General features: G+C 41.1%; 1 non-coding gene across 1 annotated transcript; it reads left to right on the forward strand.

Moving 5' to 3' along the window:
* The first annotated feature begins 11,942 nt into the window (after nt 1-11,942).
* LOC120101296 (small nucleolar RNA SNORA17) lies at nt 11,943-12,072 on the forward strand. The gene has a single exon (XR_015679377.1). It is a non-coding gene; the product is annotated as a small nucleolar RNA SNORA17 (small nucleolar RNA).
* Nucleotides 12,073-15,905: the final 3,833 nt, after the last annotated feature.

Raw genomic sequence — 15,905 nt, forward strand, 5'->3', positions numbered from 1 at the left:
GAAGAGGGCTATCACTATCTTTTACACACAGGCTTTTAATATTGCTGTCAGACTTTGAATCACTACCCACAACCAAATATCATTACATGGTAAACTAGAACCTGTCTCTTGTCTCCAAGGTTAAAATTTATGCATCAAAATTATGCTAGGTGTTGTTCTACAAAAGACCATTTTTGACATTCTGCTAAAAAGTAAAATTTCTATTTTTCAGCTGCAGCAATAAAGTATACATTTTATGCACACTCATTGTGTGTGAATATATGCATCTGTACATAAATATAGATATATTCTTCATATACCTGGATCACAATTGTTTACCCTTTTCAAAAGTACACACTGAAAGTTTATATATATGATATATGTATATCATATATATATAATTTAACAATCATTTAACAACAAACACTATGAAACATACTCATGTATTAGCAATGATATCAATCTATCCCTCTAGACAGACTATCCATGATGATTCCTACTAGTTACATTCTCTTTTCCTCACTCTCAAACTCTCCGAGGAAAAGTCTGTTGATCCTACAAAACTAGAGATTGAAGTAGTCTTTTGAGTTGAAGAATATGAACCTACAGTCCTTTATTCATTCACTTAGACATTCATTGTGTATCTACAATTTTTACATCATTGTCACAGCCACTTGGAACATAACAGTGAGAAAAAATAATCTCTCCTCATGATGCTAATGTTCCATGAAATCGTTCTATGTTCTAGTTGATGGAGCCAATCTCCAGTACGGTTTCCAAAGATCCTGGATCCTAATGTAGTTTCCTCCACCAGTAAACAGGACTGAAGTACAATCAATAAAATGTTGCAGAAATGATGGTTTTATATTGTTTTAAAGACAGTGTATCCTATGGGCCAGGTTGACCTTAGATGTTCTATTAAGGCTTCCACTATACATTCTGAAGTTACTCAGCACACTGTTAAAATGACAAACTCTACTTGGAAGCCTGAGTCAAGGGCTTCTTTGTTTAGTCAATAATCCAATTTATTTCGTCTTTGCTGCATATAAGATACCAGGCCCATTTTTGGAGGGGAAATTTTATACAAAGCATTTTAATGATATTCACACACATCCATACAAACTCATCCTATATCTACTCCCACATCACTGCTCCTCCCAACTTCATGTCTCTTTTTTAACATTGAGTCTAATTTGTTCTGCCCATATACTCCCGAAGAGTATGACAATCCGGTGAGTGTGGTTAACCTACCAGGAACCACATTCTTAAAGAAAATGACTCCCTCCCTCATCCTGAAGCCATAATTGTCCAGAGAACCTCAGGAGTGGGATCTCATGAACCCCTTCTCCCTCTACATCAGAATGGCAATTGGCTTGTTATTGTGCCGATCTTGTGCAGGTGACCACAGCTACTGTGAACTCTCGAGTGTAGTGGCCAAGACAGGTTCTTAAAAGATACCACGTTCTAAACTGCTCACTCCACAGAAGCAGTGCACTCCAACAAGATTTCTAAGCCAGAATCAAGCTAAGCTATTCCCAAACTCCTGAGCCACAAAACTAAAACCATAAATCTTTGCATTTTAAACCACTCAATTTCGAAGGTAATTCATTATGCACCTGTAGGAAACCATTGCCCAGAGGGTCCATGATCCCACCAAAATGATTTGCAAACTTCTATGTCTAATCAAATAAATTATCTGAGTAATGGCCTTTATTAAATTCCTAATAGAATAACAAACTATTCCCAATCATAACATATGAAAGGGAGCAATAAAAATAATAAGGAATGTGGGTTTAATTGATCTCCTTTGGCAGGTTATTTGAAATCAAATGACTTTTCAAAATAGCACTATCCAATGAAACTTTCTTCACTGATTAAATAATTTCATCTTTCTACACTAACCAATGTGATAGCCACTAGCCATGTGAACCTTGAAAAATGTTGTATACATTTGAAAAACTAAAATTTTAATTTTATTTAGTCTCAATTAATTTTAAGTATGTATCCAAGTATCGTTTTCCATTTTAACACTGTGCTGAGTAACTTCAGAATGTATAGCAAAAACCTTAATAGAAAGTGGCTTGAACTGGGAATGGTGACAGGTGCCTTCAGTTCCAACACTCAGCAGGTAGAGGCAAGATGATCGAGTAGTCAAGGTTTTCTATAACTTCCCATCACATCCAAGGTCAACCTGGCCTATAGGAGAATGTCTTCAAATCAAAATAAAACAAAAAACATATAAATAGGTTTGAGACACACTGGAATCCTAATCTTCAACAGTAGTACAAATTTTGACTTAGCACTTTTTTCCAATAATTATATATGTGTGTGTGTGTGTTTTATATTTATATATATAAAACACCTGGATTGATTGACCCACAGAATAAATCAAATAAATAAATAGTCTTTGTGGCAGAAGAAACTTAGATCTTTTCCTCATAATAGGCTTTTTATTAATCTCTCCCACTCACTATAATTGTCTCATAGTCACCAAGAATATTCCTGCTCAGTCCTCCAAGAGCATTTTGTGCTTCTTCCCAAGGGTTTTTAGCATGAGGAAAAGTGTCCTGTGGCTCTCAGAGAATTAGCAACACAGAAGAAATATGTGTTGACTTTCTATGGGAGACAGTACAGATCCCTGTTAGTGTGGCTCCTGTTGATTGTCTCACTTTTACTGCCATATGCAATCACTTTTCTGTATGCAAGCTCGTGTTTGCTGTAAGGTAGATTCTGCAGTGTTCACAGACTGCCCAAAAGGTCCAGCAACTGATGCAGAAGGCTAAGATCATATTTCTTTTTGCAATTCTGTGTACTTCCCTTGAACCCAACAATGAGAGCCAGTGTTCTGCTGGTAAATAAGGGATGTTTTGTTCTGCTGACCCTTAGACGAGGACAGTGTTACTGGAATAGAGAACAGAGATTACAGATGGGAAGAAACAAACAGGATTCCAAAAGAATCGTTTATGAGGAATGGTCTCTGCGCTGCCAGAGTTTCAAAGGATAAAATTCAGAATGAAGCATTTCATCTGGAGCCCTCAATGATTCTGAAATTAAGCAAATAGCTCCTAATAGTAGTTTTTATTGCTTGATCCTAAACAATTATCTTTTAAATCACCTTCGTACAGGAATTAGAGAAAGCACAGTTAATCATGTATGTTAGTAGCCTGGGAACTAGCCAGAAACCACTGGCAGGCAGAGCACAGCTTTCTGACGTCAACACAGTTTTAGTTTCTTCGTAATTCTCTCTCACTAACTTTCTTGCAGATGTCTCTTATACTAGGACACTAGAAATCATGATGAGATCAAGAGAAGCACTAGAAAGGGATTGTGGGATTCTTTACCAAAGTAAAACTCTGTGTGTGTGTGTGTGTGTGTGTGTGTGTGTGTGTGTGTGTGTGTGTGTGTCTGTGTCTGTGTCTGTGTGTGTGTCTGTGTCTGTGTGTGTGTGTGCGTGCGCGCGCATGTATGTGTGATCTGTGTGCGTATATGCATAGAAAGAAGTCATGACCTAAAATAATGGTGTTTATTCCTGCCTCTACTTGTCAAACTTTATGCAACAAACGTTCTTACTTACAATCATTCACCCTGGATAAAGTGTCCTAGATTTTATTTATCAAATTACATAGCTATTCTAAAGGCAAGATAAATTTGGAGAATATGATTTTTTCAAATACATGTAACACGCTTCTTTTTCAACTTGAGAGCCATTGAAAAACACAAGAAATCTTTCCTATGTATTGTCTTCCACTTCCTCCAAATATTCTCAAAGGCAAAACCTACGGATGAATCAGTTCACTAAATCCATTCTTAACTGCAAAGGGATCACAATTTGCCTCTACTTTAGAAACAGACAACTTGGGGAACTGTTTTGCCAGCAGGACAGGTTTACCAGAACTTTTTCAGTTCTGCAGAGACGTAGGGAGACATTTGAATTGATCTTTCCCTGCTTCCAATAGAATCATGAGAAAACTATAGTTTCACATTCTTTTCAGAGCCTGTAATTGGGTTTGGGAGGCTGTGCCACACCTACAGACAGAGTATATTGGCCTGTGGGAAGGGCTGGTCTATTATTTTCCAGTCTGTTACTTCTTAGATTGAAGTCCCATCTGGACAGCAGAAAGGTTTCACTAAGGGTGATTCAGGGGAAATGCACGTCAAAACCACAGTGAGCTATTACCTCAAGACCAATGGCTATTAGGGGAAAAAAAACTAACAATGACAGTGCTGATGTGGATATGGAGAAAATAGAGTCCTTGTACACGTTGAGAGATGGAAACAAAAATGGCATGGAGACACCTCTCAACAGACTAAAAATATGTCTCATATAAAACTAAAACTAGCCACTGACTATATATTCAAAGGACCTGAAATCAGCATGCTAAAGTGACACTTAGACTCCTACATTTAATTCAGCACTATACACAATAGCCAAAAAATGGAAACAAATGTACATCAACACATGAACACGTAATGACAATGTGGTACACATACACCGGAATATCTTTCCAGCTATAAAAAAAGATAAAATTCTGACACATGTGACAAAAATAAAGGGAATGGGCAGACACCATGGTAATTGAAGTCCACCAGGCACAGAAAGGCAAGTGCCACATGGTCTCACCCATATGTACTCTCTAAAACACAATAGTATAGAAGCTGAGAAGGAAATGATCGTTACCAGGATCCAGAAAGAGCAGATACTATGGAGGAATAAGGGAAGAATGACCAATAGGTAATATTTACAGTCATGTGGGAGCAAGAAAAATTTATGAATTTCTGCACAGTAGAGTAGCTACCCATAATGATAATGCACTCTATGTCCCCCAAAGCTAAGATTTTCTTCAAAGTGTCACCAAAATAATGATAAGTATTTAAGTAGATAAATATATTTGGTGTCAGTTTCAGAATTTTGTACAAATCAGTATGCATGGCATGAATTAGTATGTACGATTTTAATGCTTTCATGTATAACAGAGAAAAAGCAAGTGAGGGGAAAATAAAAAATTAATGTTTATTTTATAAAGACAGTAAAAGTTGCCATTGTATCTCTCAATGAGCAGTAATGTCCTTTAACAGCGCTCTTGAAGTACCGGGACATAGAAAATATAAACAACCATCTTCCATTCCAAAACAATGGATTATTCCAGAAATTGCAAAGACTTTGTGGTGGTTTGTGTTGACTTAACTGACTAGATCTAGACAAATCTATAAAAGAAGCCTTAACATGCTTAGCTTAACATGGGAAGAATTTTGTGGATCAGGTCAACTGAAGTAGGAAGACACACCCTACACATGGGACACACCATTTCCTGGGTGGGATCTTGGGTACAAAGAAGAACAAGAGTTAGGCAGCATCCATCTATCGCTCTCTTTTTGCTAACCTCAGATGCCATTAGTCAACTGCTTCAAGCTCCTACCACCTCAACCTCCCCACTATGAAACATGGTAACTCAAACTATAAGGCAAAATAAACCCTTGCTCTCTTTACTTGCCATAAAGGTATTTTTGTCATATCAACAATACAAGAAGCTAGATTCCCTTCTTTGAGGCAGTTGCTACACAAGGGCATGTTGATTCTCCCTTTGACCCACCCCTAGATGCACCTTTGCTTCTAACTCTGTAATTAAGTTCAAGACCAAATATGTCATCTTAAAGGGGACATACAAATTACAGTCCAAAAGAAAGTATGTTACACATCAAAGGAGCAAGCTGAGCATTCCCATTTTACTGAGACTGGAGTGTGAGAATGGAAACTGTGTGGGGGATTTGGATGCTGATGAAAAAAGGTTTGTTCTGACCAATTTGTTGATAGGGTTTTACTGAGCAGACCTCAAAATGTTCAGGAGAGAAGAAAGAGTTCAACATTTCAGCTGGTTAACTAAACATGGTTGACTCTACCTTCCTAATGCTATAACACTTTAATGCAGTTCCTCAGGCTGTAGTGACCCCCCAGCTGTAAAATTATTTTTGTTGCTACTTCATAACTGTAGTTTTTGCTACTGTTATAAATTGTAAACATCTGTGTTTTCCAATGGCCTTGGGTGACTGCTGTGAAAAGGTTGTTCGACCTCCAAAAGGGATTGCTACCCACAAGTTGAGAACTTCTGTGCCATACCAATGAGAGGTGCCGTTTATTACAACCCTCCTCTATTACCTAGTCTGTGTCCTTGTGGGATTAAAATGTGGACCACAGTGAATGAATCAGAAATGCCTGGTTTACCTTGTTTTAATGTAGAATTCAAAGGTTTAGAAAGATTGGAATGTTAGCGTGGATTTGTCATCCTAGATCTAATCATCCAGACTGGTAAGGCCCCTGCATCACTGGAAAGGAGCCAAGGTCACTTGTCTTTGCAAAGATCTCCCATTGGAAAGAAAAGCCACTGATTTAAGACCATAATGTAGTAGAAGTTATCAGACACAGAGGAAGCAGATGTCAGATATGGGCAGCACTGAAGGTGTGTGTTATCATGCTGGGCAGCAAGGTCAAAGTAACCATCGCTGGCTGATCAGTGTTCCTAATGAAGAAGATAAAATTGATCAGATGCTTGTTTCATTCTTGAATTATATGAGCAGAAAAGTTCCAGGTCAACTGACTAAAACTCAAACCCAAGAAATCAAAGCAGAATCGCATCTCCTTCAATTCCCAAACTTAGCTGACAGACCTACAATCTCCAATGAAAGAGAGGTTAGATCCCAATTCACTACTGATTGAAGAAACTGACTCTTCCCTGGATTCCTGTATCCTTTTACCAGGGAGACAATGAACTTTGGAAAGAAAACAAGAGGTCATTTCTGAGACTGCTACACTCTGGCTGTACACTGACACCAAGTACAGGAGACACAAAACATCACTTAGGTCCTCCAGGCCAGACAGTTGTGAAAGCCAAGCAATCAATGGAATTTTGACCCACATCCATTTACAGTGGGCCTGAATGTGCCCTGTGATTATCTTGCCAGTCCAGAATGTGTAATACAGTACATACCATCAACAGCTGGCAAAAGTTCTATATTGCTTCTCAGGCTTGGAAACTCAAATCTATTATGGTTAGAAAATCCAAGCAGAAAGTAATAGAACTGCTTCAATCTAGTAAAATATTAATCCCAAAACAGTATTGAGATTCTAGAGGGATTGCTGAAATCAAGGACTTCAATGATGAGGGTTCTGACTAACTCCAAGTCTCCATTTAATTAATCTATTTTGCCTATACAGAAGAGAGATGGATCTTAGAGAACAGCAATAGAGCACCAATAGCTCAACCAAGTGATGACTCCAACAGCAGCTGGCTGCTGTACCAGATGTGACTTCATTGTTTGAACAAATTAACAAACCCTCTGGCATCTAGCATGCAGCTGTTGATCTAACAAATGCTTTTCTCTCTGGACCTATTAGTAAAGACCATGCAAAGCAATTTCCCTTCATCTAAAAAGAGCAGCAAAACACTTTCGCTACCATACCTCAGAGGATATCAGTCATAAATCAGACTGCAAAGGTCTATAAAAGATTGCTGTAATATAGGACATTGTGACTGATTCTGATTATCCAGGGCAAAACAGACTGTTGTTCAGCCCAGGGGTGGTTTGCCAAGAATATTATTGTCTGGAATATGGGAGATATCTTAGGATGTCTCTTAATGTTAACACACCCTGTGATTGAGGTCATTGAGAGGCTTTAGCCTAATATGGAAGTGATTACTAATGGCCAAATTTCTTCAATAAATGAAGGCGCGTTCACCCTCAGTCTATAAAGAAAGAACCACTACCAGTGTACATGTTTGCTGAAGACAAAGGGATGCAGACTGGGTAGTGGACGAGAGTAGTAATAAATGGCACCTCTCGTTGGTATAGCACAGAAGTTCTCAACCTTTGGGGGTTGAACAACCATTTTACAGGGGTCACTCAAGATCATCAGAAAACACTGATAATTACATTATGATTCATAACAGTAGACAAACTACATGAAATTTTATGGTTGGCAGTCCCCAAACATAAGGGTTTATTAAAAGGGTTGCAGCATTAGGAAGGCTGAGAACCACTGCTATAGCTCCTTCAGGCCTCTTGAGTAGAACCCAGTATTCAAGCTAAGACCTGGCTACTGAAATGAAACTCTATGTAGATGAAGACATAGTGATGGGATTAGTGCCCATGAAAAGAGGCATCCGAGCTCTCTCTTTCTCTGTGTGCAGATACTATAAGAAGGCAGCCCTGTGCAAAACAGGAAGTGGTCTTCCACAGACACCAGGTCATCTTGATCTTGGTTCTCTAGCTTTCTGAACAGGATAGATGATGGCTGGTTGTTGAAGCTACAGAATCTTAGGAACTCCATTTAGATTTGGGTAACCACATGTGGCAGTCCTGAAAAATCTGGCAAGAACAAAATGCGTAATGGCCAAAAATCAAACATGTGACCAATCCAGGGTGTTCCTGGCAGCTCTTAGCTCTGAACATCCAGTATCCATAGTATGTAGTTCACATGACAGTGATGCCGGCTAAAACACCTCAGTTCAAATTCAAGACTCTATTTTGTGTTATTTATTGGACCATTTTACCATGCGCACAAAGTCACTGCTCTTATAGAAATATAATGGTTTAATTCCAGAAAGCAAAACATGCATTATTTTCCTACTGACATTTGGCAGCTTGTACCAAATTAGTATATCTTCAGATTTAATTGTGTTAGAATATTTGATTCTTTTAATTGCTGCTTGAGTTGTTGACTTGGGTTTCATATTTTAAAAATCATTAGTGAGTTGGGGTTCAAGATAAAGACAAAATTTCAAATAATTTATGAAATGATAAGCACACTTCTCTCATTTTTGATATATATATATTTATATATATATATGGCAACATCCTCAGCTTGACCATTATAAAATCAAAGTATTGATTAAATTTGAAAATCGTTGGAGATGCCTTATGTCCTGAAGTATTAAATCAGTCAATATTGATTCTGTATATAAAAATAAACACACATATCCATTGCGTTGGTATGGCATTTTACTTTTGTCTTTTTCAGGGGAGTGTATACACATGCTTGTAGAGATCAGAGGTCAACCTTGGGTTCTGTTCCTCCAGGACTGCCTTTTTTTTTTTTTATACAAAGTCTCTCATGAGGATGTGGGACTCAACCATGCTAGGCTTGCTGACCAATGAACCCCAGGGATCTGTATGTCTTTGTTTTCTAAATATTCCTGCCTTTGCTTCTGCACTGCTGGGATTACAAGTGCACATCACCACGCCATGCCTTTTACTTAGGAACTGAGGATCATCTCAGATCCTCATACTTTTACAAATATGTCCCCAACCAACCTGTTTTCCCACCCCCCTCCTTTCATTTTTAACAAGTGGGAATCGTGTTTGTATACCCAAAACTTATTTTAAAACACATTCCTTTGTGATGGATCCCCAGTCAAGAAAAAGGGAAAAACAGAAGAGAAAACAGGAAAGGGGGAGGAAAATTAGGAGCGAAATGCTTCCCACAGAGAAAAGTGAAAGATGCACTGTCTTCTTTAGGGTTTTATTGCTGTGAAGAGACATCATAACCAAGGTAACCCTTACAAAAGAAAGCATTTCATTGGGGCTGGCTTACCGTTTTAAAGACCTAGTGCATTATCATCATGGCGGGAAGCATGGCAGTGTGCAGGCAGACATGGTGCTGGAGGAGCTGGGAGTTGTACATCTTGATCTGCAGGCAACAGAAGGGGACTGTGTACCACACTGGGCACAGCTTGAGCATAGGAGACTCAAAGTCCACCATCACAGTGACACACTTCCTCCAACAAATCCACACCTACTCCAAGACATCACACCTCCTAAAAAGCACCACTCTCTGTGGGCCAAGCATTCAAACACATAAGTCTATGGGTGCCATTCCTATTCACACCACCACACATAGTCACTTCAGTCTATGCTACGGCTTCAGAGTAACAACACCACAGCAAGAAGCAACCCCTACTCTTTAAGGGACCAACAATATGGTGGAACAGAATGGGAGGCACGAGAGCCAATTCTAGACTTAAGCACACAGCCTTCTACTGACTAGCTGTTAAAACTAGGACAGTTTTGCAAAGTAGATATTTTATCGAACATATGCCTTTGCTGTACTCAGCTTTGGAAACACCTTAGCCAGGCTGGAGAGGATTGAGGCCTTCATCTCCTCAAAGACGCATTTCTCTGTTACTTCAGTGACTCTGTATACCATGCTCATTAAATCATTAAGCTCTCTGGGGTGTCTTCCAAGGTTCATTATCATCCTGTCTAAGCTTTAAACTTATGTAGCCACAAAAGTCAGGTTGGTGGATCTAGCATGGATCTATATCATTCCTGGCAGGAGTTGTTCTTGGTGCCATGTATTTAGAGAAGACTCAGAGCTCTGGTGAGTGGGCTCAATAGTGGCCACCTATGAAACATTGTCACAGTGCACTTTGGTTGTGCTTGGTGTCACAACACTAATTCTGAGCCTTTTATGTTAGTCACTTTCTCATGAGACTCTCAGGCCAAATTTTTCTTTCATGGGAAAATTCTATTTTACTATTGACAATAATGTCCCTTCCTCTTTGCCTTCCCAGGTCCCAGAGCTGACTTGTTACTAGGTATGGACCTACAAATGCATATTATATCATGTATATTTTTGCAGGAAACTCTCCTCTTTCTTAATAATCATGGCCCGAATTGTGCCTAAGGCCCTCCCTCTGAAATTCATCCCAAGTGTGTCCTCACCAAGAAGCACGGAAATCACAATGATGACAGAGCAAAGCAGGGGACTGTCCTCCACCCGTGACTGGAACCCTCTGTCTGCCCACACCCTTGCCTCCAGCACACCCCCCTCAGAAACAACAGCAGCCTCTCAATCTGGCCCCCTCAACCCGGGGCTAAAGAAACAAGTATTTCAATGCAACTGATGTTTTTGAGTATAAAATCTGGAGCTTTGCCTCCACAGCCTGACAGGAACAAATAAGAAGACAAATTGTAGGTCTGTGGCTGTCACAGCAGGGACTCCTATCATGCCATCAGCTTTCATGTTCCCAAATGTGCAAACTGCCTGAAAGACCAGGGTAATTGAAAGGCAGACATAAACCTCTCTGGTTTCTCGGTATTAACCGAAATTGCCTCCTACTGAACTTGCTTTCTGCTTTAGTATTCTGAAAGAAATACAGGCCATTCTGTCTCCAACACAGATATCAAATACTTCGAACCAGCTCATTGTGAAGGAAGGTCTCTGTGGACTGGTAGGTGGCAGGGCTAACCTAGTGCCATAGTACTAATCCTGTTCTTAATAGTGTTCTCTCTCTCAATCTCTCTCTCTCTCTCTCTCTCTCTCTCTCTCTCTCTCTCTCTCTCTCTCTCTCTCTCTCTCTCCCCCTCCCTCCGTCCCCTGTCCCTTCTTCTCTCACTCCCCCCTCTCCCTTTCCTTCCTCCCTTTCTTCTTCCCTCCTCTTGTGTCTTCTTTTTCTTCTCCTCTTTGTTTCTTCTTGTCCATTTACTCTTATATCAAAAGAGATTAATAGTGATCAAGCCTGGAACACACACTTCATCATTCATGAGAGGTTACAGTGTTTTTATCTCACCTTCATGTTTATCATGCTATCTTCTAGCTGTGACCCTGGCCCTACAAAATGTCTACGTAGATGCTATGGTGTGGCTGTTTCCATGAAGTGATGCTATTGGTAATGGGAACCTGATAGAAAGCCAATGAATATATCCTCACAGAAAAATGGAAAATTCTGCTTTCTTCCTCTTTTTTTGTTTGTTTTTGCATTGTGACTCCTGGTTTTGCTCTCCCACGTGCTCCTGCAGTAATGTGACAGCTTCACCTGAAGCTCAAATCCATGTAGTCAGTCCATTTGGCATTGGAACCTCCATAACCATCATAAACATTTTTCTTTTTTAATAAACCACAATAATTCTTTTTTACATACTTGATAATTAGGATGTAATGGATTCCAACTTGTAAAACATAAAAATACCCTGCCCCAGAGTCATTGCAGATGTGGCTGCTGTGTCACATGTGCATCAGTAAGTGGCAGAGAGGAGAGAGGATGTGTCTACACTCAGTATTCTGCCTGTGAACATCTGAATGATTAGAAGCCTAACATCCCATGAGAAAAGCAAACTGAGATGCCCACCAGTTTAAACAGGGAGCTAGTCTGAGACTTTCACCAGTACGGTGCCAGGTAGGGCCACATGGACTTCCAGGATGAGTAGCAAACCAGAAACTAGAAGAACTGCACCTGGGACTATGGGCAGGTAAGAGTGAATCTGACCCTCTCAAGGGGCCATTCCTTGCCAGATGGGGAGCAAACATGAGGCAACCACCAGACTGGTGCCATGAGGCCCAGACAGGGAACTGATGAGATGACCACTAGTCAAGCACCATACAGCCCTTTGGATGCAGACCATGTCTAAAATGACCCCTGTGCAGCTCCATAATGGATGGGTGGGGCATAGCACTCCTGAGACCACTCTTGAGATGACCCCAGACACTTAGAGACACTGATCACCTCTAAGAGGAGCAAGTAAGTGGTGGAGAAATGGAAGAGAAAGAGAAGCAGAAGGATGTGGGCACTAGAACTGGAAACTAAAAGCAGAAGTGGAGACTAGAAGATAGTGAGGAATAGCCTGATATAACTAGCCATGACTACAGCAGCAGGGATCAGTTACCACAAATGGCCATGGGAAAGGTCTGGGCCACCACCTAGGACATGTTGGTGCCTGAGGACAGTGTAGAACTGTCCTCACCCCTCACCTGGGCATCCTGGAAGAGCTGACCCTGTAGGCATGAGAGCAAGTGAACTCTGACCCCATCCCTAGCCAGCTTCAGTACTCAGGTGCCACCCCCATATACACACACATTGCCAGAGTTGTGGGTAACCTGGCCCTGAGGATTTGATTGTGGAAGAGCAAGTCTTACCATTCATCTCCCACATGGTGGTGTAGACAAGAAAGAGATACTCTCTTCCTTCCTTACCCCCCATCACCTGCAGCAGGCAAAAGACCTGGTCCTGGGGTTATGAGAACAGGAGGACTAGTTCTGCCCCTCAGCAGCACTCAAGAGAGCAGGCACCTCACCTAGGCAGCACGGTAGAGCTGACCCTGGAGCAGGGGTGCAGGGGAGCTAGCAAGAGCATGGTAGAACTGTTCCACCAAGCTTCCTGCTTTGTGGTGACATGGGCAAGGGAGGGATGCTCCTCCACCACACCCCTTGCCGGCCTACAAAGCAGACAGGAGAGCTGTCCCCAAGGTCATCAGAGCAGGAGAGCTATCCCTGCCCCTCACCTGCTGCATCCCTCAGGGGTGTAGGCCCTATACCTCACCTGGACAATACAGTAGAGCTAATGCTGGATACGGTGGTTGTGGGTGAGCCAGCCCCGAAGGAGTGAGTGCAGGAGAGCTGCCCCTGCCTCTGGTCTGCTGGACAGTAGCATAGACAAGGAAAAGATGCTCTCCCCCCTCCCTTGCCCCTTGTCATGTAGGACAGATGGGTGAGCTGGCCCTGAAGTCGTGAGAGTGGGAGAAGTGGCCATATATCTCACCAACTGCAATACTCTCAGTAAGACTGCACCTCGTCTGGGCAGAGCTGGCTCTGGTTTCTGGTAAACCAACCCCAAAGTCATGAGACTGGGAGAGCTGGGTGCTGACCAGCTCAGATACCTCTTAACCCTAGATCCAGGGCTTTGAATTGGTCCATTCCAACATCTATTCCATCGATGAACTGCTACAGTACATGAAGTGGCTAGCCCTACATATTCAAAATTACAAGATCTCCATGACAAAGGGCAACAACAGGATATCTGAGAGGACTCCTAATGAGGTTCCAGGATTGATGGTGTGGCAGAAGCCAGAGACCTCATACCAGACCAAGGAGTCATTGAAATGAACATTTGCAAACAAAGAAGTGTGGACAAAGTGTACACTGTGGGACACATTGTGACACGCTACAGATTCCATAATAAAATTTTGTGTATACTGTGGGACACAGTAGAACACACTACAGATTCCACAGGAGATTTTTTTTGTCTGTTTGGGGGAACAGAGTTGGAAGGGTAGAAGGTGAGTGTGAGGGGAGAAGAAAATGAGTAAAATTAAGATACATGATGTGAAGTTCACAAAGAACCAATAAAGCTACACACACACACACACACACACACACACACACACACACACAATTAATGAGGGGCTAAAGGGTCGATCAGTAGTAAAAATGACTAGCTACTCTTCAAGAGGACCCAAGTTTGATTACCACTACCTACAGGCCAGCTCACAACCATCTATAACTACAGTTCCAGGGATCAGATGCCTTCTTCTGGTCTCCTTTGGCACTGCATGGATGTAACACAGACACATTCATGTAAGCAAAACACCCCCATGCAAACAAAATACACAAATAATAAATTTTTAAAAGAAAATACTTACAAATCAAATATTAATAAGGAGCCCATCAGAATATTAGAAGAACCTTTAAAATCATTAGAGAAAAGACAGCAGAATTTAAAATGGATAAGGATCTCAATCTCCATGCCACCAACAAACATGGAGAAGTGGAGCTGATGAGTCTGTGGTAACTTTACTTAATGTTTGAGACACTTCAGGTTGATTCATAAAGTGGCTGTGCCTGTTTCTAGTTCCATTAGCAATTTTGATGATTCCCAGCTTTTTAAAACTCTTCCCTGTATTTGAAAGGGTGCTACTACTTTTATGTATCCTTGTTGATATGAGAACACGAAAAAAATGCTGCACTGTTATGAAACAAGCCTGAGCATCTATCAGAAGCTTAGTACAAACACACCAGAGAGTCTTACTCAGTGTGGTGGTCTGAATGAAAGTGGCTTGCACAGACTCATATATTTGAATAATTCACCTCCAATTGGTGAAACTATCTGTGGAGGGCAAGAAGGTGCAGCCTTATGGGGGATGTGTAATTGTAGATGGGTTCTGAGGCTTCAAATGACTTCCACTATTCCCAGTGTTCTCTCTCTGCCCCCTACCCTTAGATCAAGATGTGATTTCTCAGGTGTTCCTGCTGCCATGCCTTTGTTCTGCCATCATGGATTAACCCTCTGAAGCCATAACCTCAAATAAACATTCTTTTACAAAAAACAAAACAAAAAAAACATAAAATTATGCAGAACTTTCCCAATCAATAGTGAAAATAATCAACTTAAGTTTTTAGAAACAATTGATGGCTTTTCATTTGTCCTGGCATTTATAGGTTGGAAATTAATGTTTTTATTTTTTGTTGGATATATTTCTTTATTTACATTTCAAATGTTATTCCCTTTCCCAGTTTCCTGTCCATAAGCTCCCTATCCCCTCCCCCTTCTCCATAATGGTATCCCCCCATCCACCCTCCCTTACAACCCCCCAACATTCCCCTGCACTGGGTGTCCAACCTTGGCTGGACCAAGAACTTCTCCTCCCATTGGTGCCCAGCAAGGCCATCCTCTGCTACATATGCAGTTGGAGCCCTGGGTCAGTCCATTGGGTAGTTGTTTAGTCCCTGGAAACTCTGGTTGGTTGGCATTGTTGTTCTTATGGGGTTGCAAGTCCCTTTTCAGCTTTTTCAATCCTTTCTCTAATTTCTCCAACAGGGGTCCCATTCTCAGTTCGGTGGTTTGCTGCTAGCAATCGCCCCTGTATTTGACATGCTCTGATTGTGTCTCTCAGGAGAGATCTATATCCAGTTCCTGTTGGCATGCATTTCTTAGCTTCATCAATCTTATTTAGTTTGGTGGCTGTATATATATGGGCCACATGTGGGGTAGATTCTGAATGGCCATTCCTTCAGTCTCTGCTATAAACTTTGCCTCCCTATCCCCTCCTGTGGATACTTTAGTTACCCCTTTTAAGAAGGAGTGAAGCATCTGCATTTTGGTCATCCTTCTTCTTGAGCTTTATGTGCTCTGTGGATTGCATTTTGGGTAACTCGAGCT

Source organism: Rattus norvegicus, chromosome 2, assembly GCF_021556685.1.
Source record: "Rattus norvegicus strain SHRSP/BbbUtx chromosome 2, alternate assembly SHRSP_T2T, whole genome shotgun sequence".
Lineage (NCBI taxonomy): Eukaryota > Metazoa > Chordata > Mammalia > Rodentia > Muridae > Rattus > Rattus norvegicus.